This window comes from Tursiops truncatus, chromosome 11 (assembly GCF_011762595.2).
Source record: "Tursiops truncatus isolate mTurTru1 chromosome 11, mTurTru1.mat.Y, whole genome shotgun sequence".
Lineage (NCBI taxonomy): Eukaryota > Metazoa > Chordata > Mammalia > Artiodactyla > Delphinidae > Tursiops > Tursiops truncatus.
Genome location: NC_047044.1, coordinates 22,759,903 through 22,785,705, shown reverse-complemented (window position 1 = coordinate 22,785,705; position 25,803 = coordinate 22,759,903). Strand labels below are relative to the sequence as shown.

Below are 25,803 nucleotides of genomic sequence, written 5' to 3'. Positions count from 1 at the left end.
ATTATAATACTTAATATCCAGTGATGCAGGTGGGTAAGGATTAAGTGGAATTAATGGTAGAAACAATTCTTTCTTATGGTAGCTTTCTATGCCTTCCCATTATAAATGAAAAGAATTGATCATCTATTAATGTATGTTCCTCAGAATGTACTCGGTAACAAAGAACCACGGCAGAAATCCCAGATTTCATTTTAAGGAATCCTTTGCAACTGATGTACAGAGCACTGTCAAGAAATGAGTACCAAAACACATGGTCTGTCTGGCTACCTGATACCTGGGCTACTCGCCTAAGAACGTAGAAGGCTACACTACCTTTAATATAATTCTTTTTAAGAGAGAGTAAAAAAAAATTGATGGTTAAATAAAAACTTGAATTTAATGTCACAGAAAATAAAACAACATCAAATTAGTGAACCCGGAAGAATGGTTAGTGAAGAAGGTTCTAGTGGGGTCTGTCTCTGCCTGCGTGATTTTTCTTTTTTTTAATATTTTTATTTATTTTTTTTTAAAAGATTGCCATTGAAATTGTGATCAGGAAGTGGCAGCTTTTCTGTTGTTCTCTAGAAACTTATCTGGAAAATTATCAATAACAACATAGGTATAAAGTCTCCGGTGGAAGAAAATAGAATTTTATGCATTTTTCACTCTAATGCTACAGCTAAAATACTTTCTGTTCAACACTATATACTTTTGTTAAATTTCCCTGGTATCTTTTTTTTTTTTTTTTTTTTTTTTTTTTTTTTTTTTGCGGTACGCGGGCCTCTCACCGCTGTGGCCTCTCCCGTCGCAGAGCACAAGCTCCGGACGCGCAGGCTCAGCGGCCATGGCTCACAGGCGCAGCCGCTCCGTGGCATGTGGGATCTTTCCGGACCGGGGCACGAACCCGTGTCCCCTGCATTGGCAGGCGGACTCTCAACCACTGCGCCACCAGGGAAGCCCTCCCTGGTATCTTGATGCATAGCGATGAATTCACTACTTAATAAGTATATTCCCATAATTTTTAAAAATTGATATACTGAGGACTCTTTAAACACATCATAAATTGGTTCTGCAAAGGGTTGTAAAATAGTCTTAGGCTAACAGACAAGATGAGAATGTCCATTACCTGTACCTCATCACCACTGAGTATATCATTTCTTAAATCTCTCTTTTGTGTCATATGTTCTCTTCTGGGTCTCCCCATGTAATGCACTAGGGTTTGGGTGAAATTTCACAACATCCCATGACATGGGCTAAGGAATAAGCTTAATTGGATAAAGAAGATTTCGAGGCCAGGGTCAGCATGACAAGGACCCACGGTCACTCCATCAGCCCATGAAGAGGCATGCCAGGGTCTGCTGGACCCATGCCCTATTCTTTCTTATATGACAAGCATGAGAGGGCAGCCTTACCAGCATGCCAAGCAATCTGGTTTGGGGGTGCCAGCTATTTACAGGAATTGTCTTGGAACGCCAGCTACCCAGCACCTGGAGACCCTGGAGCCCCAAGGATGTTTCAGTTCAGTCCCTCCCTTGGTAGGGGGAGGAAGCCTAAGTTCCTCAAGAAGGTGACCTTGGGGATTGCCCCTCCAGCTGGGGGAAGAGCAAGGCCCTGAGCCCTGTTAGCCTCTGGCCCAGGCAACTTAATAGTCCACTAGGGCTGCCACAGTATGGAGTGGTTTAAACAACAGAAATGTATTTCTCACAATTCTGCAGGCTGGAAGTCCAAGATCAAGGTGTTGGCAGATTTTGTTTCTCCTGAGGCCTCTCTCCTCGGCTTCCTTCTCATCACTGTGTCCTTGCATGGGCTTTCTTTGAGCACAAGTGCTCCTGGTATCTCCTCCTCTTCCTATAAGGACCAATCTTATTGTTAGGGCCTCTCACTTATGACCTCATTTAATCTTAATTATCTCCTTAAAGGGCTTATCTCCAAATCAGTCACATGGAGGGTTAGAGCTTCAACCTGTGAATCTTGTTGGGGGTGTAATTCTGTCTACAACACCAGGTAAGCACACAGGGTTATTTGGGACAACCCTGCTCCTTGCATAATACTTAGTCAGCTGATTAAGCAAAAAGTGGTATGACATAATAGCTTTTATTTTCATTTCTTTGATTACTATTGAAATTACGTACCTTCCACATACTTATTGGCCAGTTCTGTTTATGAACTTTGCCCATTTTTCTTTGGGGATATTAGTGTTTTACTCTTTAATCTGCCAAATATTTTTATAGAGAATGTCTTTTACTCCATTACAATTACCATGGTTTTTTTTTACTTGACTATGTGGATGACATAATTTGCATTAATATAAAAGATATTTGTTGATTATCTCCCCAGTATCCACACTCACCCCCTTCCCGGTAGCCTCCTAATGCTCTTCAGGGGATACAAGTGGGTCCAGAAAAGCTGGCTCCACCCCCAACCCCAGCTGTGGTATAGACCTTGACCAAGTCAATCAGCATAAGCCGTGCCCTATGATTGGTCCAGGGTGGGCATGTGACCCAAATCGGTCTAATAAGGTACTTTAAATACTGACACAAAGACACTCCTATCCCTAAACAAGAACAATGAAGCACATAACCTCAGGAGCTACTGTCAACCAGCTTGGGGAATCCGTTTAGGATAAAGCTCACAGCAAAGACAGCAGAGAGGAGAGCAATTTTTCCCAAAGTTTACACTTGTCTCATCCTTTTTTACTGCCTCACTTGTGTCGAGTTCTCCCAATATATTCAATTTAGCTTTCACAGGTACAATTCTTTTTTCCACAATCATATTTTATCAGTGTACACAAATGCTTAATTAGATTGCATAAATACCAAAACAAATAAAACTGACATAAACTGGTTTGGAAACATGTTATTATCTGAACAAAACTGCAAGAACACACCAGAGCAAACTGATCTTGAGCATTCGTCCTTCTGTGGTCATCAGTCAGTATGTTTTACAGAGGAAATGATGAACTTCTCTTAATCTGCTGAATTGCTTAAGTGGAGATTGATCAGCTGAATGCAACTGAGTTTAATTTCTTTGTCATTTCATTTAGAAATTTCCCATAAATACTTGCACATAAAACTGTTCTAGTTTCATATTTTTGTTGTTCATTTATCAGGTCCTAGTGGTAAGGTTACGCTAACTTTATAGAGTGAATTTGATGGTATCATTTATTTCGACATAATTTACAGAGCATAAGAATTTGGTGTTTCTTGAAGAAATGCACTAATAACATTAACAGATCTCAGAATCTCTTTTGGAGGTAATTCTTTTATAAGTTCTTCCAGGGTTGCTTTTCTTTCAGATTTTCTACTTCTTGAGTCAGTTTTAGTAATGTGTTTCTCAGAAAACCATCTACTTCATTAGGAAGATTTCTAAATGTATTACCATAGAGTCAAACATGACATTCTCTTTTAAATTTTTCAACTTTTAACTGCAGAAATTTTTATGCACACATAAAATGAGAGAGAATATGTAATGGATCTCCACATATACACTACCCAGCTTAAAAGTAATCAACATTTTTGCCAATATTCTTTCACTTATTCCTCAATCACCTTTTATAAATGGAGCCCTATATTTTTTTCAGCTTTACTGAGGCATAATTAACAAATAAAAATGTAAGATATCTAAAGTATACATAATGATAGTTTGATAGGCGTACACATTGTGAAAGGATTCCCCCAATCTTGTTAATTAACACATCCATTTTATCACATATTTATCTTTTTTTTCTTGGTGAGAACATTTAAGATCTAAAATCTTAGCAAATTTCAATAACACAATACAGTATTAACAACCATAGCCACCATGTTATACATTAGATCCTCAGACCTTACTCATCTCATAGCCAAGAAGCACTGTAAATTTTTTTTGTTTTGTTTTTCCATACGCAGGCCGCTCACTGTTGTGGCCTCTCCCGTTGCGGAGCACAGGCTCCGGACTCGCAGGCTCAGCGGTCATGGCTCACGGGCCCAGCCCCTCCGCAGCATGTGGGATCTTCCCAGACCGGGGCACGAACCCATGTCCCCGGCATCGGCAGGCGGACTCTCAACCACTGCGCCACCAGGGAAGCCCGAAGCACTGTATTTTAAAACAAGTCCCAGCCTTCCTATTGTTCCATTCCTATAAACTTCAGTAATTCTTCTTACAGAAGAGAACTTTTTAATATAAAAGTTTAACCACTTCTATGCCTATAATTTTATCTTATTTCTCTTTAAAAATTTTTTTTCTCTTTCCATCTCTATTTTCCCAAGGTTTTCTTGACAAAGATATTGGTTTTTCAGTGAACTGGCTCTTAAATTAATGTATTAATTCTACAGTTTTTCTGTTTTCTAAGTCAGAGATTTCTGTTAATAGTTTACTTAATATTTCATTCTTACCACTGCTTTCCTTAAGTTGGTTCAGTTTGTGTTTCTTAGGTTGAATGCTTGCTTGTTGAATAATGAACTCCCTTAAGAATATCAATTTGCTGAACACAATTTTGGCCTCATTCCTTATGATGTTCTCATTTCCCATATTTTCTAAATCGTCTATAGTTGTAGTTTTTAATCTCTACTTTAAACTATGAAATATTTAAATTGTTTCTTCTTTTTTTCCCATTTCTAAATGAATGTGTGTTTGTTTACAATGTCTATTAATTTTATAGCATTTATTACCTTTCACTCACCTCCACTATTATATCACATATTATAATAACACTATATTTTAGGAAAATTATTATTTTTAAATTATATATATTCACTTTAAAGAATGTTAACACATTCTGTTTTGTGTCTACAATTAGTCAATTAATTAGACTTTATTTGGTAAATTTTGGCACTCTCCACCAACTCTTTAAAACTAAAATATTGCAATACTTTAATACTATGACTTTCACTTTGATATATGTCTTGGTCATCTAGACCACATCTTTAAGAAACTTCTTGCCAAGATGACATTGTAAGTATATATCTTGAGGTCCTCTCTTCTGCTCCTTTATTGATAGATAAAATACAAAAGAGGACTTCCCTGGTGGTCCAGTGACTAAGACTTCACACTCCCAATGCAAGGGGCCCAGATTCGATCCCTGGTCGGGGAACTAGATCCCACGTGTCGCGACTAAGACCCAGTGCAGCCAAATAAATAAATAAATATTTTTTTAATAAATAAAATACAGAAGAAAATAAGAGTCACAGCCATGTTAACTAGACATTGTGGTGGTCATTTGGCAACATACACAAATATCAAATCATTATGTTGAACACCTGAAACTAACACAGTTGACCCTTGAACATGGATTTGAACTACATGGGTCCACTTGTACACAGATTTTTTCTCAATAGTAAATGCTACAGTACTATACCGTCCACAGTTGGTTGAACCTGCCAATGCTGAACCGTGGATACAGGAAACTGAGGATGTAGAGGAATCACAGATACCGAGGGCCGATGGTAAGTTATACACAGATTTTTAGAATTTTAACTGTGCAGAGTGTCAGCGCCCCTAACCCCTGAGTTGTTCAAGGGTCAACTGTATAATGTTGTGTGTCAATTATACCTCAATTTTTATTTATTTTTTTAACTTTAAATTTTACATTTGTTTAAAAAACAAAATGAACAAATGCCCAGAACTGGAACAGAAATACAAAGCATTAGATGTAGCAGTGAAAGCTACAGGCCTCCTGGGCTCCAGGTCAAGAAGCAATCTGAGGTGGCCAGAAACTCAGCTTCTGTGGGGTTAACAGGTCAGGTTGATACTGATAATATTAATAACTAGCACAACACAGGCACCAAACAGTGAGCATGGATGCGGCAACCACTAGAATAAACTCTGGATGGAAACAAACAATTGGGCCCGCCCAGAGCATACAGGCTGACTATCGCCCCTAGCGACAGGAATAGGAATACCCCTTGGGAGGCCAGGCTCCTGGCCTGAGACCAGGGCCTGTAGTGAGGCTCCCCAACTCAAGAAAGGAAACTGAAAGCAGCGGCTGCCTGCGACCTTGACCACGGCATCTGTGATGCTGCAAGCTTAGGAGGGCACACTTCAGCCTTTCCACTTGGCTGCCAGCCAAGCTGTCTATGGGCTCAGTGACTGTATCTGTGACATCCCCAACATCATTGTGGAGCAGGAGCACCAAGCAGCCAATATAAGACCTGGGGACCCCACGGACCAGGTGGAGACAAACCTCAAAACCACAAGAGTCGGGGTGCAGGGGATCAGAGAGAGAAAATAGGCAGAGAGAATAATAAAGATATAAAATCTTCCTTTCAAGAAGGGCCTGCAAACCGAAATCCAAAACACAGGAAGAAAAGTAATGTTAAGAAAGAACACCAACTCCATTACAATCAATGGATGAAATCGCTGTTAAAAGAAAATTAAAATGACACACTTTAAATTTTTTTTAATAAATGTATTTTAGTATCCTCAAGAAAAGTAATTTTTTTAATTTTTAAGTAGCCAGGAAAAAAAAAAAGAACAAGAAATTATGAAACTAAAAGAGGCAGAAGCAAAACAGGAGAAGGTTGATATGGAAAAGAAAACATCAGCGAATAACTTTTTCAAGAGAGCTCTATGCGTGGTATGTTTCATGAGCCCTTACACATCTGTCATTCTGCTATGTTTACACCTGAAAAACAACTTGGCTGAGTATAAAATTCTCAAGCTATACCTTCTATCCCCCAAATGTATAGTCATCATTCCATTTCCTTCTGCCATTTTTCTTTGCAGGAAAGAAGGCTAAGGCCAATCTGTATATTTTTCTTTAATAGATTTACAAGGGGACAAGGGAGGCTGTCTGGATACATCTGAGGTTCTTTCATCTTTGCAGTTCAAAGAATTTGTACCAGTGTGTCTAAGTATGGTTTTCTTTTCATTCATTTTGCTGGTACAGATTGAGTCCTTTTTATGTTTATTTATCTGGTATTGCTTCTATAACAGCCAGTGTTCAACTGTGGAAAACACAACCCACAAGTTTAAGCAGAGAGAAATTTATTACAAGGTATTAAATTATTTACTAAATTGGCAGGAAGACGGAATAAAAAGGACCCTAGACCTGTGTTGTCCAATACAGGAGCCACAGACAGCTGAGTGCTTGAAATGTGGCTAGTCTCAGGTAAGATACGCATCAGTACGAAAAAAGTGATATCTTGACTACATGTGGAAATTATACTATTTTTTGATATATTGGGTTAAACAAAATATACTATTAAAATTAATGTCACCTATTTCTTTGGACTGCAACTGCAGCTACTAGAGAAGTTTAAACGACGTACGTGTGTTCTTACATTTCTATAGGATAGTGCTGCTCTAGACTGACCTTCAGTGAGTGACTCCCAGATGCACGTCTGAGAACTGGGCTGCCAGTACAGCCGCTGCTCCAGCCCCCACAGGGCAGTGTAGAGTCAGGAGGCTCCTGCCAAGACAAGAGCTGTTGCCACACCAGCTGGCTCCAAAACTCTGCCGCCTCTGCCTCCACCAGGAAGCTGACCGCCGAACTGGAAAGCTGCCTGCAGAGTTGCCTCTGCCATAATCAGCACCAGCAAACTGGATGCCTCTGACCTGCCTACCTGCTCCTCTCCCACATGACTCACTTCTAAATCCAGTCTCACTTGAGTGCGTCATCTTGGAAGAACCTAAATCATATTCGAAACTGCAGGCAACTGTGGGAAGAGTGGGACTTGGCTCTACATACTACTAGAGGGTTGGAATGCGTTTTGAGCAAGCAAGTCTGCAGTAACTAGCACTGCTTCCATTAAAAGTGCTCTTGTTTCTTCATTATGAACACAAATCCTTCTTGGATTGAATCACTGTAGGTCTACTATGTGCTTTCCCATTATCCTTCTCTTCAGTCTAGGAAAACCTCTCAAGTTTCCTCTCAATGTTACCACTTCCATTTTCTACAGTATTAGTTTGGCTCCTTAATACTTCCAATTAGGATTTTAATTTTCCTAATAAATATTAGTTTCCTCAGAATTCTACGATGAACAGTACAAAACTGGAAGTTATAGAAATGTATAGCTAGGGGCCCCAACCAAGTCTAGGGATGCTGTTCTTTTTTCTTTATTCAACAGTAGTTTTTTCCCTAGACCCCATGTCTTGTTTCATTTTATTGTTTGCTTATCTTTGAAAGAAAAGAGATTAACACTTAATTGGTATTTGCCCAGTATGTAAAGAGATTAACACTTAATTGGTATTTGCCCAGTATGTATCATCCTATTCTCTGTCCTTCGCCCTCAAACCAAAGGCCAATCGGTTTTGCATTGAACAAGTTGGATTTATTACCAGTAGTAGTAAGACAGAATTATGACATGGGGAACCACAGGGCAATTCAGTACAAGGATGTAGAAAGAACTTATTTTTGGATTTGGGCTTTGATTGGGTGATGTGGCGAATTAGGCAGTGTCAGAAAGCCAGGACAATTTTATCACTGTGTATCTTAGTAAGTCTGATTTATAGGGAGGGCAGAATGGAGCAAGGTGGAAGGTATAATTGACAAGGAAACAGCCATTACTGATTTTAGCTGGCAGAGGCTTCTTGGTATTTTGTGACTTGGACAATGTTCATGTGTTGTCTGTGTTCAGACATAATTACCAAGTGCTCTTTGTTTTGGCTTTGAAGCATCCTGGTCATGGAGTGGCCCTGTCTGATGCTGATGTCCTATGAAACTACTCATGTCCAACAAGAGCACATCAAAACTTAACTGAGCGCAGGCCAGCTTATAATGACACCAAGGGCTAGTTCCTGAATGTCAGGGACTGCTTTTCTCCTTCGCATCACTTAGGTGCTAGTATAACTCCACTCTGAAATCCGCTTCTGGAGAGAAAGCTGTTGACAGTTCCTTGGCCCAATTCCCAGGATCAAGCAGAAATTCATCTAGTGTTACTGCATCTCCACTGTTGGTTCTCTCACTCTCTGAACAGATGCAAAGTGTCCTAGCTTTAACTCGTACTAGGGCTCATCTCCAAGATGAAATGCACCAACCCCAATCCCTTCGTGCTTTCCTGCCATTCATCTCTGGAAATTACAGACTATGAGAGTATGAGGAAAGAGAGATACCCATGGGAACTGTGAGGAGAGGAATACTCCAGGCCTCTCCTCCAGCAATACCCACACTGTACAGGTAAGGTCAAAACATACCCTGCATTTTGAACCAGGGTACGGGCAGTAGAAGACTGAAAAACAGTCCTTTGAGAATTTTTTTTAATTTTTTTTTTTTTACTGAAGTATAGTTGATGTACAATATTATATGATTACAGGTGTATGGTATAGTGATTCACAATTTTTAAGGTTATATTCCATTTATAATTGTTATAAAATACTGGCTATATGCCCCATGTTATACAATATATCCTTGTAGCTTATTTTATACATAATAGTTTGTACCTCTTATTATTTTTAAACAAAAATACTTCCTCTATTTCCGGCCACATTGCATTTCTCAATCCATTTCCACTGGCTGTTCAGTAAATGAAAGTTCTTCCAGATTCTGCCAATACATTAAAAGTTTATTCTAGTTTTTGAAAATGTATTGCCTTTTCTTTTTTTGGAGAAGATATACCAGGAACTTGTAGCCAGGCACCATGATTTTCAATTGGAAACTTGTCAATCCAAATTTGTATTGAAAACATTCTTACCTTGTCCAGCTTTCCATGCCCAAAGATATCTCTGAGAAAGATACCAAACTTGTCTTAGCAACTCACACAGGAGTCTGGATCACCCACTGAAGTTCACTAAAAATGGCTATTTAATTAGCATGTCTAACTACTGCCTGCTTATCTTTATAAAAACGAACCAAATGTTAATGTAATCTTGGCCTGCTGAGATAGGACACAGAATGTGGAGAATGATACGTGATTTTTCTCTGTTCAGGCACCACATAGACAAATAGAGAGACCCACATCTACACCTGTATATACAACTGGAGCTTGTTTGGGATAGAGTGATCCATGTGTGAAATGACTTAAAACCATGTCATATGAGTAACAGTTAATGGAACTGAAGATGGCCAGCCTAAAGAAGAGAGGATTTGGTGGCAGGAATGGGGGATGGGGCTTCAGGGCAAGTAGAAATATAATGGTCTTCAAATATCTGAAGGCCATCAGATAGAAGGAGTATTTTAAAGGCAAGGACCAGGTAAGGACCAGAATCAATAAGTGGAAGCTTTAAGAAAGAGAATCACAGTTATGAACTTCCTTATAGAGCTGGGCTCCATTAAAACAGACTGTCACTAGAGGTGTCTTCTTACCAAAAAAACTGATTAGCAGGGATTTTTATAGAGGGGATTCAAGAATATACTGGGTGATTCATCTAGGGGACCTTTAATATCTTTTCCAATCTTAAAATTTAATGATACAAAGAAAGACTAAGGAGGAGACTGTGGATAGTAAATGTAATGTGGGATCGCAATTTGGATTCTGGACAGAAAAAGAACATTCATGGGGAACCCGGCAAACTCAGATAATGTCTATAGATTAGTTAGTAGTATTGTATCAATGTTAATTTCCTGGTTTTGATCATTACACTATGGTTATATCAATATAAGATGTTGACATTAGCAGAAGCTGAGGAATGAGTATTTGGGAACTCTGTACTATTTTTGCGACTTTTCTGTCATTATAACATCATTTCAAAATAAAAACTTTTAAAATATTAAACAGAAATATTAAAAACTTCAGAAAAACAAAGAGTCCATGATACCAAGGTTCCAGAGAATAGTCTGTTACCTACCTATCCCTCAGGCCCAGCCTTCCTGTAATTTTCCTAAAATTACTGTTTATTTAATCAGTTTACCAGACAGGCTAAAGTTGGTGGTGTACACCAGATAATAGTTTTATTTTTCTCTAATCACTCCTTCCCAACATGTTCTGTCAAATCATCCTTCCCCACCTCTGGGTAGTATCTCAGGTCTACCCGAGATTTTTAAACTTACTTTCAAGAATTAAAACTCATTAGGGAATTCCCTGGCAGTCCAGTGGTGAGGACTCTGTACTTCCACTGCTTGGCTGGGGTTTGATCCCCGGTCTGGGAACTAAGATCCCACATGCCGCTTTTCACAGACCAAAAAAAAAACTCATTAAAAAGTCCTGTTTAAAACTTCAATCACGGGCTTCCCTGGTGGTGCAGTGGTTGAGAATCTGCCTGCCAATGCAGGGGACACGGGTTCGAGCCCTGGTCTGGGAAGGTCCCACATGCCACGGGGCAACTAGACCTGTGAGCCACAACTACTGAGCCTGTGCGTCTGGAGCCTGTGCTCCGCAACAAGAGAGGAAGCGACAGTGAAAGGCCCGCGCACCGCGATGAAGAGTGGCCCCCGCTTGCCACAACTAGAGAAAGCCCTCGCATAGAAACGAAGACCCAACACAGCCAAAAAAAACAAAAACAAAAGACTTCAATCACATACTCAAATCAGAGTCCCCCACCACCATACCCCAGCTCCACCCCAACCTAAGGCATAGTGACTACAGCCTACAGCACGGAAAGGAAGTACTGTCTATCCTTCCTCCATCTCCTTCACTGTCCTTCCCCACCCCCCACTGCTGCTTCCGGCTTCTCCAGGGTCAAAGCATGGGGCAGGGGGATTAGAGGAAAAGAAGCAAGTGTTTCTTTCATGGCTGGTACTGTTACAACACAGCAGACCCTGGTCTTGAGGTAGGAGCCCATTTGCTGGCTCTCTCCAGTGGGGTCATTTGTGGGGCTTTCAAAGGCCCACTGTGCGGACTAGCCAGCTGAAAAGCCCCCTCCAAAGCAAATGCACTCTCCCACTTCTCCCAGAAGTTTCTTGCAAACTGCTCAGCTCCTACTCAGAAATATATCATAGAGCAGCTTATTGCTGGGGTCCCTTCACCCCACCAGCAATGCTCCTGGTTCAAGGCCAGCTATCTTCCACTGTAACTCCTGGAAGACGCATGTCCTCACCCCTAGAAATTCTGGTAGCACAGACATGCTCACTGTTGCCCTCTTCACTCATTTAGGGATCACTGTTTGTTCTGACCGGCCTCCCGCATTCCAGACTCATCAGGCAGGAAGCAAGCACCAGGTCCCACTCATTCATATCCCTAAATTCCAAAGACACACATCCATTTCTCCATGAATTCTCCACCCTGCTCTATTTCAATCCCAGGGTACCACTGGAGCCCCCAATTCTCTCAAGGGTCACCTCATAAGAAGAGAAAGGGAAATGCCACAGTACCGTCCACTACCCCAGAGAGTCTTTAATCAAACCCTTTCTCCTGCATGAGTTGGAAGCATGTGATGGAAGGTTGATACCAGTTTTGCTGTCTTTTCACAATTTCTGCACGCATATGGCAGCGCTAGTACACCATTCAGAAATCTAGGGATAATTACCACTTTTTGTTCTCAGCACTGGGGCTTCAGATGAAATATCAAGAAACCATGAAAAATTCCATTTGATATCCTGTTACACTTAAAACACACCATGACGCCTTCCATATAAACCCTCAGCCCTCAGCAGGGCTATCTGCAGACTACACAATGAGAAACAGAGAAGCTGTGACCATTGGCACACTGCTGCATCTGGGCTGCTCAGATAAGACTTTTGGAAAGATTCAAACCACAGCCTTTTGCAATAGTTACGCAATCACTTCCGGCCCACCGTCATGCTGAATTCATTCCAGAAAACTGAACCTTCCTTAAGAGGCTATCAGAAAACTAAAGTAGAAAGGGTTGTAACTGATGTGTAGAAATATCCTTTGGGGGACTGAAAATATAAGAGAAGAAAAGACTCAATTAGGACAAAATAGCTTTATACAGTTAAAGGCCATTCTGCAAAGAAGAGAATTAATAAATCATTCTGAATTGTCCCAAGGAAGATGTTATAGAAGCCACAGAGAAGCCAGTTTTGGGCCCAATAATATTTGTTCATTCACTCATTCATTCACTGACTTCCTGCTTTGCTCCAGGATCTGAGTTGGGGCTGGTGTTGCCATGGTAATAAGATTTGGTCCTTGCCTTCAAGGAGCTCAAAGAAAATCTCCGTAATGGAATAAACACAGGAAGTAGTATGACCCCCCCTGGATCCCATACTTTATCCTGGATGACAGTGAGGAGAGATGATTCAAAATTCAGGAGTGGGAGGAAAGAAGCAATGAAAGAGCTGATCTTTAGAGCCCCTCCAACCCACCTGAACCTGAAGTTCTACCTATGCTCTGGAAGGCGTCGACATAAGGCATGATGTCCTGCTGGCAATTTGCATAAAATACAATGAGAAAGTGAAGGAACTGACTTGGTTGCAGAAATTAATTTCAGACCAGAAAAAGGAGCAAAAATATACAGAGCCCAACATGAGGGATGTGTTCATCAAAATGCAGAGGACACTCAGTAACAGGATTTCCATCAAGGAGTCCTAGTCCAGCAGAGGAATTCAGGTAGCTAATGAGTAATGGAAATGCTTAGAAATGGTCTATATGTGCTTGTACTGAAACACAGAACAAGGGACAAAGATTTACAAAACTTGTCCAACAATATTAAATGGGACATTTTCTGCCTCTACACTGTGACTGAGGGAGTGAGGGTGCTTAAATAATGTGCTGGACACACCAAGACATCCACCACTAGCTTATATACAAGAAAGAGTGCCAACAAGATTGTTAGTCCCCTGGTGTAGAAAATTACGCCACTGCCCTCCCAAACCGTGTAGGAGGAGCTTCCAGAAAAGCAAAGTTTGTCATGTGAGGCAACATATTCACAGGTTCCAGGGCTTAAGGCAGGCACATCTGTGGGGGGCATTTTTCTGCCTATCACTAGAGGGTTTGATCTGTGTTTCCTGGAATTTGGGGAACACAGAGACTGGTGCCTGATTCTCACCTAGTAAAGTCCAAAGGGGAGAGGCCGGCTGGAGCTATCTATGATGGAGAGCAAAGACAGAACACTGTACTTCTAGCATTTAGAGAGGCAACATGCCAGGTAACCTGTGGGCTAAATGGATGTTGCAGAGGAGAGCCAGGCTAGAGCCTCCTTGAAAGCACCCCATCTAAGAACACTGCCCACCAGGGTCCAGACTGCCTCAGCAAAAAGGTTACACAGTGTGAACTGCTGGCGTAGGGTTGAGGGCATGACACAAGAGGGCAGCAGGAGACTACCTCTCCCACATCAGGAAATGTTTCAACCTCAGAGGTCTCCAACAGGGTGTCCCCAAAGAACCAACAAAAGCACCCTATTTGATAAATGGTCAGTATTTGGATGTCGACTATGCAGAGGGTTTTTGCAGACTAACACCAACTAGGTTTATTTAGAAAAAAAGTTCCTCAACTTCTAGCCCCTCCTTGCTACCTAACCCTGGAGCATCTAGCAAGTAGATGCAAGAGGTAGAAAGAGGAAGAAAGAAAAGGCAGACATTGCCTCCCCCACTTCCCACTTCAAGACTCTGGGAGGACATGGAAGGAGAATCTTTTAATAGACATGCGATTGAAGTCTTGATTGGGCTAGAATTTTTAATAACTGAAACTGCTCTAATCCCCCACGTCCAGAAAAACAAAAACCTGAGCCACCATCCAGGAGCTTGGAATGGAGTTTATATCAAGGTTTTATTTGAAGGCAGTGGTAAGAAAGAATAAAGTTGTTTCCTCCTGGCAGAGCACCCAAAGCCAGTACATCCAATATACTGATCACATTTGGGGGTTGGGGCCTATCTAGGATCCTTTAAGAATCTGAATACTGCCCAACAGATGTGCACTTGCTCAACAAAAAACTGTAGACACATAAAAGAGAACCACCAATCCATCTCAGAGAGGCTAGAGCAGTCTTTGATGGATGAGATTCTGCCCAGAGACTTACCTATGCAATGGCACCTAAACTTCCCTGGGAGGGTAAGCTCTATGCTGTGCTTTGTTTTGTTTAATGTCAGACTTGATTTAGGGCTTGACAAGTGAGTCTAGTTTTAAGCAAGGAAAGGAGGGAAAGCATTCCAGGAGGAAAGCATTACACAAAGAAAGTGCTATAGACTGAATGTTTGTGTTCCCCCAAAATTCGTATGTTGAAACCTAATCCACAATATGACCGTATCTGGAGGTGAGGCCTTTGGGAGGTGATTAGGCCATGAGGGTGGAGTCCTCAAGAACAGGATTAGTGCCCTTATAAAGTGACCCCAAAGAGCCCCCTTTCCCTTCCACCATGTGAGGACATCTATGAATCAGGAAGCAGGCTCTCCCCAGACACCAAATCTGCCTTGATCTTGGACTTCCCAGCCTCCAGAACTGTGAGAAATAAATTTCCGTTGTCAATAAGCCACCCAGTCTATCGTATTCTGTTCTAGCAGCCGGAACAGACTGACAGAAGGAAAGCAATGGGATAACAGGTGGGAATGAACAGGGCAACCGCAAGGAAAAGAGACCAGAGGTACTTGACTAGAGCAAAAGATGAGTGTCCAGGAAGCAGGAAAAGGAAAGTTACCTAAGTAGGGCAGAGTCTTTAAAGATGGCAAAAGAAGTTTGGGTTTGTTGCAATGTATAAAAAAGAACCATTAGGGCTTCTGAGACTGAGAATTGGCACATAAAAGTGTTATGTTCTGTTCTGTTAATGAAAATAAGCAAAATGGGTTAGAAGAGAGGAGTGGGGGTGAGAACAGCTCAGGATCTGCTGCCGAATTCCTATGGTGACTCTGCTTTTTGAATGGAAGTTGGGACCTGTGATGGGACAAGTAGGATGCACCTTAGATCAACAAAAAGAATATCTGAATTAAGGACATCCCAGAAAATCTTTGGTTATTGTAAGTACAGTCATGTAGCAATGAGGAGGTGTGATTTCTTAACCCCTCCTTCTTTGTTATAACATGTTGCAAGAGGAGATCTCCCCAATCCTTCTGAAACTGGCCACTTTGCAGACACGCAGGAAGTTATTTAGCAACAGTTGCACCATTGTGAGATTTCATTCCTTTCCAAAACTATGCATTAGTTAGACTTCTATTTACAACCATTCATCTCAAGCAACCAAAACAAAACAAAATTATTCTGAATGTGAATAAACTAGGTGGCTACCTCCATGAAGCTAAATTTCTCAGAAAGTGCCACGCGCCCTTCTTCATTCTTTTTTTTTTTTTTTTTTTTTTTTTTTTTTTGCGCAGCACGTGGGATCTTCCCGGACCGGGGCACGAACCTGTGTCCCCTGCATTAGCAGGCGGACTCTCAACCACTGCGCCACCCGGGAAGCCCCCTTCTTCATTCTTATTGCACAGTTGGGCGTCGTGGGTACCAGCCATGCCAACAGTATTAATACTTCTCAGGAAGGACAGTATAATTCCTCTCTGGGAAAACGTTTCTCACACACACACACACACACACACTCCATTTAACAATATAACTATTAGATAACTAATAAGTATCTACTGTATAGCACAGGGAACTGTACTCAATTCTCTGTAGTGACCTATATGGGAAAAGAATCTAAAAAAGTGGATGTAATGGCGGACTCCGGGAGGGTTCCCACAAAGGAATACTTCCCAGAACTTCTGCTGCCAGTGTCCTTGTCCCCGCGGTGAGCCACAGCCACCCCCCACCTCTGCAGAGACCCTCCAACATATTAGCAGTCCTGTTGAAGTCCTTCAATCAAATCCTGCTAGCCTTCAAAGTCTGATTCTCTGGGAATTCCTCCTCCCGTTGCCAGACCCCCAGGTTGGGAAGCCTGATGTGGGGCTCAGAACCTTTACTCCAATAACTGCTGGACCATAGCGGATGAGAGAATATGGAGCAGACTTGGACCCAAGCCATAGACTAAAACCAAGCCCAGCCAATCCCAGCCTCAATCAGCTAAACCCCAGATGAAAACTGAAGGAAGGTTCAATCACAAATAGTTAAATAAAGGCAAATCCAAGTAACCTGTGCTGCTTGGCCCTGAAGATAATGGCCAGCATCAAAGCCACAGGAAGGGCACTGAGGTGATAATGATGATGAGATGAGCAATGGCATGTGCACATGGGAAGGTGTTCGTAAACACCTAAGAACATTGTAAGATGCTCTTAAAACACAGAGCATCTTTTCCAGCCTTCTTTACCTATGTGCAAGTTCAGTGACAAGGAATGTGCCCTCTACTTATTAGTCATCACTGAATGGTTCTGGATGAGAAGGAAATAATTGGGAAACTTCTGGAAAAGACAATCTACTTTGAGAAGTGAAGAATGGAATCCTTGGGAAGATGAAAAAAATGAGCAAAAACACAGACTTCAGATATTAAATAAGTCCACAAAAGAGAAAAAAGACTTCCATGTACAAATCTGGGGCAAAGCTGCCATTGGTTTGTATTTGGGAGCATATTTTTGAAGGTTTACTTGAGCCCACTGATGTGAATGCTCAGCGGAGAGAAGGAAATTTAGTTGTTGGAAGAACACATTACAGCTTCATTACTGGTCCAGCTGTGGTCCCCGGGTACTTCTCTGTTGATGAGAATAATGTGGTACTCGTTCTAAATGGAAGAGAAAAAGCAAAGGTCTTTTTTGCCACCCAGTGGTTACTTTATGCACAAAATTTAGTGCAAACTCAAACTCCAGCATCTTGCTGTTGTTTTGGTTGCAAATGAACATTGTAATAATGAATGGATAAACCAATTTCTCAAAAGAAATGGAGGCTCTGTGGAACTACTTTTCATAATATATGACAGCCCCTGGATTAATAACATGGATGTTATTCAATGGCCTTTAGGAGTAGCAACATACAGGAATTTTCCTGTGGTGGAGGCAAATTGGTCAATGCTGCATATGAAGGGCCATACTTGTGTAATATTGTAGGAACCATTTATGAAAATTCATCCAGACAAGCACTAATGAATTTTGAAACAAGATGGGAATGATAAGCTTTGTTGGGTTTCAGCAACAGAACAGTGGCAGCCTCAAGAAACAAATGAAAGCCTTAAGAATTAGCAAGATGCTCTGCTTCAGAGTGATCTCACATTGTGCCCAGCAGGAGTAAACAGAGAGTGTTACAGAATATAAGAGGCTTGCTCCTATGGCTCCGTTCCCATGGTAGAAGACGTAATGACAGCTGGCAGCTGTGGAAATTCATCTGTTTACCATAATGCTCCTCTGCAGTTACTCAAGTCCATGAATGCTCCCTTTATCTTTATTAAGAACTGGAAGGAACTTCCTATTTTAGAAAAAGAGAAAACTATAATTTTACAAGAAAAGATTCAAAGAAGAAAAAGGTTACTTCACTGGTATCAATATTTCAAAGCAGAGCTAAAAATGAGATTTATTAATATTGTGGGAAGTTCACTTTTAAAGAATAATAAAGGTTAACTGTAATTCAAAAATTAATTAATTAAAAATTTTAAAAGTGGATATGTTTATGTATAACTGATTTCACCTTGCTGTACAGCAGAAACTAACACAATGCTGTAAATCAACTATACTTCAATAAAAATTAAAAAAAAAAAAACTATTGTATAACCTTAGCTCTCTCTGTCTTGATTTCCTTATTCAACTCCCACTACCATTAAGTTCCCCGTCATGCACTACAGCCACATGAGGTTGACATTAAGTTTGACATAATTTTCTAAGTTTTGAAGCAGTAGAAGAAACTACAAATGACAGGACCAATCATTTTATCATTAAAAATTCAAAATTTATGCTAAAATTTTTTTTAATGGAAAGAAATACAAAGGACAAAATAATATTTATAGTAATTAAATAAGCAAAGGGTTAATACCTACGTTAAAATGCACTTGTGAAAATTTCATAAGAACTCTACTAAGGGTCCCTGGACACAAATGAATATATGGCATAATCAAAGAGTTTGCATCCAAAAACAGAAATTATAATTAGTAGACACAATATGGGGAAATGTTCAATCCACCTAATAATCAAAGAAATAATCGTTGAAATAACAACAAGGCACCACTTTATACCAATGTGATTTCAAATTAGAATACCCAGATAAGGTAGTGCACTTGTACCTGCATAGAATAAAAAGGTATGATAATGATTTTTGAAAGAAGAGTTAACATAGTAAAGAACTATTAAAATGTTAATGTTACTTGATTCAGAAATCTTATTTCCATGGACTTATTCTAAGAAAATAGTGCAAAAGTTTTTCCTAAACTTACATAAAGATTGGCAATATTACAATACTAAAACAAAACAAAACAAAACAAAACAAACCTGGGCTGTCTGCCTTACAAGTTTGGAAATGGTGAATAAACAATGTTCCACCTAATTAATAGAACAAAAGAATCCTTAAAACAAATGAGAACAGATTGATTCTTGGGTAGCAGGAATGTGAGTGAATTTTTCTCTTTTATTTAAAGTTCCACTGATGTTGCTATAATAATGTTTGTATAGTTAATTTCTGTCTTAATCAGTGTACTACTATGGTACCCATGATAAAGAACATTCCTTTCTTCTTTCCTCTCCTTTTGCCCTTCTCTGTAGCATTGGCAATTCAAAACAATCATTAAGTAATCCTCAGTTTACATTATAAATGCTCCATAGAAAGACATTTCAAAACATGCAATCTATTAATTTGTCCTTGGATTTCAACTTTCCAGACCAGCCAATTCGGAGTTTCCTACGCCCAGCAAGACTCTTCATTTCTTTATTATCTGTCAATTTATTTCATTTTGCTTCAGGAAATTATCACCCTGAAGTAGCATGTGTGTATTATTTTACTTCTAAATATAACTAGAAAGCCATCTGTGAAAAGTAGAGATATTTTCCTGAATCATTAACACTTTACTTTGACAATCAATAAGCACTTTTTAGAGTGACATTGACATTCTGAACTAAGAACTAAGCCCAAAGAACATGACACAGAGTAAGAAGTTTTTCAAGTGGGCCCAGTAATATATAAAGCTGCTTTAAAAGGCATTCATTTCAAATCAAAGCAGATCAAAAGTACTAAACAATGGTTTGTTTTGTAAATCATGGTCTACAAGTAGCTTAGAACTAGAATTTCTCAAGGAAATTATGCCATTTAAAACAGAATCATCTTTATCCTAATGGGATGTGTTCAACCAATCAAGAGAGGTAATGTCCTTGGGAGACTCAGCAGAGTTAAACAAAAATATCATTACAAGTCTCTTTATACATTTAATATTGAAAAGGAGTAGGAGAGCTGAGACTTTTATATGAGAACACAAAACATTTTGAATTAGATTTTAAAGTGGTCTAAATAATTCAAAATTATAGTTCTCTTACTTGAATACATTTTTTAAATTCATGCAAGATGTTACAATTTTAAAATATATTTAGAGCCCCAAATATTATAGTTTCATATCATTTCATGTAATACATGAAAGTTATCACTAATTTTATCACATTACTGATTTTTTTTCATCAAGAAAATGGCCTCTTGGTTATTAAGAGGCCACGTCCATTTCACAGGAATCATGTTTCCACAAGGGAACTTCCACTATAGCAGTGGTTCTCAATCCTTGCTATATATTAGAATTAGCTGGGGTTCTTTAAAAAAATATAGGTTTCACCAAAAAACTATTCATTCTGAAGCGGTGGAGTGGAGAAGTTGCATCAGACCTTATAAAAGCTTCCTATGAGATCCTAATGTTCATCCCGGGTTGAAATCACTACAGTAAACTCATACTTCTATTCTCTCTTCCCATCCCTCACTTACTCATCCCCAAGTGAAAAATTTACCTGCCTTGTGAGTGTTTAGAGTATGACATACATTGGTTCTTGTTCCTCCACTGGGTAGCATTAATGCTTTAAAAAGCAGTACACCATTTCTTACACAGTTAAACAAATACCATATGATCCAACAATCACACTGCTGGGAATTTACTCAAGAGAAATGAAAACATAAGTCCACACAAACACCTGTAGACAAATGTTTACAGCAGCTTTATTCATAATAGCCAAAAACTTGAAACAACCCAAATGCCCAGCAACCGGCAAACAGATAAACAGTGATACATCCATGCAATGGAATACAACTCAGTGATACTGATAGATGCAACAACATGGAGGCTACGTGATGTACAATTCCATTTTATAACATTCTAGAAGCAAAACTGTCAGGGCAGAAATCTGATCAGGATTGCCAGGGTCTGGAGGTAAGAGCAGAAAGGAGGGGAGACTGACTGCAAAGGCACAGAGGGAACCTCCTGGGGTGATAGAAAGGCTATACATCTTGATTGTGATGGTGGTTACGTGATTCTATACATATGTCAAAACTCATCCAACTATACATTGGAAATGATAAATTTTACTGTATTTAAATTATATTTCAATTTTTTTAAGTACCCAGTTATGTATTTCTTCTCTGTCTGCTCACACAGTTAGGGATCACAGAGGGTAAGGCAGAAATTCTGAGTATGCTAGTCACTCTAAACACTCAAACTCTCCCTCAGGCAGTTAACCCAAGGTCTAGAACCTGGCGAGAGGAAGCCCAAAGGTGAATTCAACCACATTTTCCAATCCACTTTACAACAAGGCTGATATGTCCATCACCTGAATGACCCCTGAATCTACTTCTCAAATAGTTCTAAATTCAGAGGGTAAGAGAGGAAGGTAGAAATAATCATCACTCCAACTCCCCTCTCCCCAATATATGGCTATAATGATCAGGAAATCTTGTGAGATCAATACTACACTAAATTAGGGCAATCAAAATAACACATGGAAAGATGAAGGCAGACAGAAGGTCTTAACCTCAGTACTTTTATGAGTATTGACTGTGGTAGGCTGCAACACATTATGCCTTGACTGACGTTTACAGACACAAAGCCAGTTTCCATTAGCATTAATAAGAAGACTTTTCTGACAGACTTAGATCTAAGCAGATGTGACTGAATCAAACACTAATCTGCTGGAAAAAAAGTATTTTCATATCATGCAAGACATACAAAACTTCATTATACAGGGTTATTATGCATTGGTGGAATAATTTTTACTCCCTATAAGTTATTTATTAGAAAGGACAGTAGACCAGGGGTTGATGTTACATAAGACTGTTAAGTGCACATAGATCACAGAGGACTGGCCTTTTTTTTTTTTTTTTTGCGGTACGCGGGTCTCAGTGTTGTGGCCTCTCCCATTGCAGAGCACAGGCTCCGGACGCACAGGCTCAGTGGCCATGGCTCACAGGCCCAGCTGCTCCGCGGCATGTGGGATCCTCCTAGACCGGGGCACGAACCCGTGTCCCCTGCATCGGCAGGCAGACTCTCAACCACTGCGCCACCAGGGAAGCCCAAGAGGACTGGCCTTTTAATTAAAGCATCTGGGTATTAACAGGCAGCAATAGTTCAGCAGACCCAGGTTCTATTCCTATTCTATTCTATGCTAGTTCAAAACTGTTTTGAACTTCAGCAGTTCAAGGGCGAAGGAAAGAATTGAGCGTAAATCTCTTGAAATCATTTGGCTTGTCAACCATAATTTGTTAATTACATAACATATTTTAGAGACTGAAATTCTGGCTTCAAATACAAAAGAGTGAAAAGTGTTTCAATAGATAAAAAAAAAGAATTGGAATGCAATGCATGAGCCTTGATGGTTCTCAAAAAACAAGCAAAAAAACAATAAAAGACATTTTGGAGAAGATGAGGGATATCTGAATATGAACTGAGTATCAGATGATGTTACGAAATTTGTTCATTTTTTTGGTGTGATAATGATATTGTAGTTATGTAAGAGATTATCCTTATTTTTATGTGATATATGCTAAAATATTAGGGGCCAAAGTGTCCTGATTTCCATAATTTGCTTCAGATGGTACAGAAAATTATATACCATATATTTTTTCATACACATATACACATTCATAAACACAAAAATATTTAAATATATGTATACTTATGCATATAAATACACATATAAATATGGATAGACATGGAAAATACAGTTTAATATTGTTGAATGTGGGTATATGAGAGTTTATTGTATTTTCTTTCAATTTTTCTTTAAATCAAACTTTTCATAATAAATTTAGAGAAGAATGTAAGCATTCTATAGAGGACATGTCATCTTCTTGGCTTTAGGAAGAGAAAGAACTCAATGAAATTGTAAATCAAAGGTTAAATATAATTTAAACACAACAATGTTATTATACTTATAGTTCAGTGTATACTGAACTATACACTTAAAAATGGTTAAGATGGGGGCTTCCCTGGCGGCGCAACGGTTGAGAGTCCGCCTGCCGATGCGGGGTACACGGGTTCGTGCCCCGGTCCGGGAAGATCCCACATGCCGCGGAGCGGCTGGTCCCGTGAACCATAGCCGCTGAGTCTGCGCGTCCGGAGCCTGTGCTCTGCAATGGGAGAGGCCACAACAGTGAGAGGTCCGTGTACCGCAAAAAAAAAAAAAAAAAAAGGTTAAGATGGTAAAGCTTCTGTGCATTTTACCGCAATTTTTTTCTTTTTAGGAGAAAGGGGAAGGACCTAGAGAAAAAGCTAAATCAATATAAAAGGAAAATAGGAAATCTTCAAAGCCAGGCTAGAACACCAAAAAGTAAGAAAGGACAAATATTCCAACCTGTCTATAAACATTATACCAGAAAATGAGAAGATGATACTAAGAGAGGATATCTGGAGTGCAAAGAAACCTTACAGAGGAGGGGCCAAGGTATGGGAGAGAAGCTTGGAGTGAATTGTGTCCCCACCAAAATTCATATATTGGAGTCCTCACCGCCAGTACCTCAGAATGTGACCTTATTTGGAGGTAGGGTCCTTGCAGGTGTAATTTGTTAAATTAAGATGTGGTCACACTGGAGTAGGGTGGACACTTTATTCAATGTGACCACTATCGCATTTGGACACAAGACACAAACACACTTAGGGAGAAGATGATGTGAAGAGACACAAGGAGAAGACGGTCATCTGCAAGCCAAACAGAGAGACCTGGAGTGGATCCTTCCTTCACGGACCTCAAAAGGAACCAGCCTTGCCGACACCTTCATCACAGACTCTGGCCTCCAGAATTGAGACAATACATTTCTGTTGTTTTAAGTCACCCAGTTTGTAGTACGTACTTTTGTTACAGCAGCCATAACAAAACAGTACACCCCTCAAAGGAAGCCCAGGTCAGAAAACTGCTCAGAAGCACCCCACTAAAGCTGTTAAAAGTCAATCAGGAATTGGGGAACCATCCTGAAAACAAGGAATGCTACACAAGGTCATTACAGACTATGTGGACAGATTGGAGAGGGAAGACTGAAGCTGTCAGGGCAGAGATCTTAAAACCTTATTAAGTAAGTTTGGCAAGATGAAACAGCTATTTAAGAAGATACACATAGCACAAGGAACTCCACTCAATACTCTGTAATGACTTATATGGGAATAGAATCTAAAAAAGAGTGGATATATGTATATGCATAACTGATGCACTTTGCTGTACACCTGAAACTAACACAACATTGTAAATCAACTATGCTTCAATAAAAATTAATTTTAAAACAACAGACACAGGTATTACTTATGTCCTGAGGAAACAGGCCCGGGAATTTTAGAAAGTAAGGACTTTAAGATGCAAAGAGAGAGAGAGAGAGAGATGGTAAGGGCAAGACAATAATATATTGAATCCAGGCCTAACCACGTGCTAGTCTGATGGGAGAATATCTCCTAGGTAGAATTACTCATTTTAGGAAGTTGAAGACAGACAAGATGCATGTCAACAATTAATGCTTTAGGCAAAGCCAGAACTCCTGGATTTCACCTCTCTCATTATGAGGAAAAGTCACAGTAGAAATATCTAATAAGAGTATGTTAGGTGGGCTTCCCTGGTGGTGCAGTGGTTGAGAGTCTGCCTGCCGATGCAGGGGACGTGGGTTCGTGCCCCGGTCCGGGAAGATCCCACATGCCATGGAGCGGCTAGGCCCGTGAGCCATGGCCGCTGAGCCTGCGCGTCTGGAGCCTGTGCTCTGCAACGGGAGAGGCCACAGCAGTGAGAGGCCCGCGTAACGCCAAAAAAAAAAAAAAAAAAAAGCAGCAAGGGAAAAGCAACAAATAATATACAAGGGAATCCCCATAAGATTAGCAGCTGATTTTTCAGCAGAAACTCTGCAAGCCATAGGGAGTGGCAGGACATATTTAAAGTGATGAAAGGGAAAAACCTACAACCAAGATTACTCAGCAAGGATCTGATTCAGATTTGATGGAGAAATTAAAACCTTTACAGATAAGAAAAAGTTAAGAGAATTCAGCACTACCAAACCAGCTCTACAGCAAATGCTAAAGGAACTCCTCTAGGCAGGAAACACAAGAGAAGGAAAAGACCTACAAGAACAAACCCAAAACAGGTAAGAAAATGGTAATAGGAACATACATATCAATAATTACCTTAAATGTAAATGGATTAAATACATCAGCCAAAAGACACAGACTGGCTGAATGGATACAAAGACAAGACCTGCACATATGCTGTCTAAAAGAGACCCACTTCACTTCAGACCTAGGGACACATACAGACTGAAAGTGAGGCGATAGAAAAAAGATATTCCATGCAAATGGAAATCAAAAGAAAGCTGGAGTAGCAATTCTCCTATCAGACAACATAGACTTTATCACAAGAGACAAAGAAGAGAGAGAAAGAGACAAGACACAAAGAAGGACACTACATAACAATCAAGGGATTGATCCAAGAAGATACAGCAATTGTAGATCTCTATGCACCCAACCTAGGAGCACCTCAATACATAAGGCAAATGCTAACAGCCATAAAAGGGGAAATCGACAGTAACACAATAATAGCAAGGGACTTTAACACCCTACTTTCACCAAAGGACAGATCATCAAAAATGAAAATAAATATGGAAACACATGCTTTAAATGACACATTAAGCAACACGGACTTGATATTTGTAGGACATTCCATCCAAAAACAACAGAATACACTTTCTTCTCAAGTGCTCATGGAACATTCTCCAGGATAGACCATATCTTGGGTCACAAATCAAGCCTTGG

At 40.0% G+C, this 25,803-nt stretch overlaps 1 long non-coding RNA gene and 1 pseudogene across 1 annotated transcript in view; one reads left to right on the top strand and one right to left on the bottom strand.

The window, feature by feature from the left end:
* The window catches only part of LOC109552922 (uncharacterized), a 617,019-nt gene that overhangs the window by 541,152 nt on the left and 50,064 nt on the right, over positions 1–25,803 (bottom strand). The window contains exon 3 of the long non-coding RNA XR_012324243.1: positions 1,685–1,827. This is a non-coding gene — a long non-coding RNA (uncharacterized lncRNA). The remainder of the gene's footprint in view (positions 1–1,684; positions 1,828–25,803) is intronic.
* Positions 9,012–18,193, top strand: LOC101331399 (ribitol-5-phosphate xylosyltransferase 1 pseudogene; annotated as a pseudogene).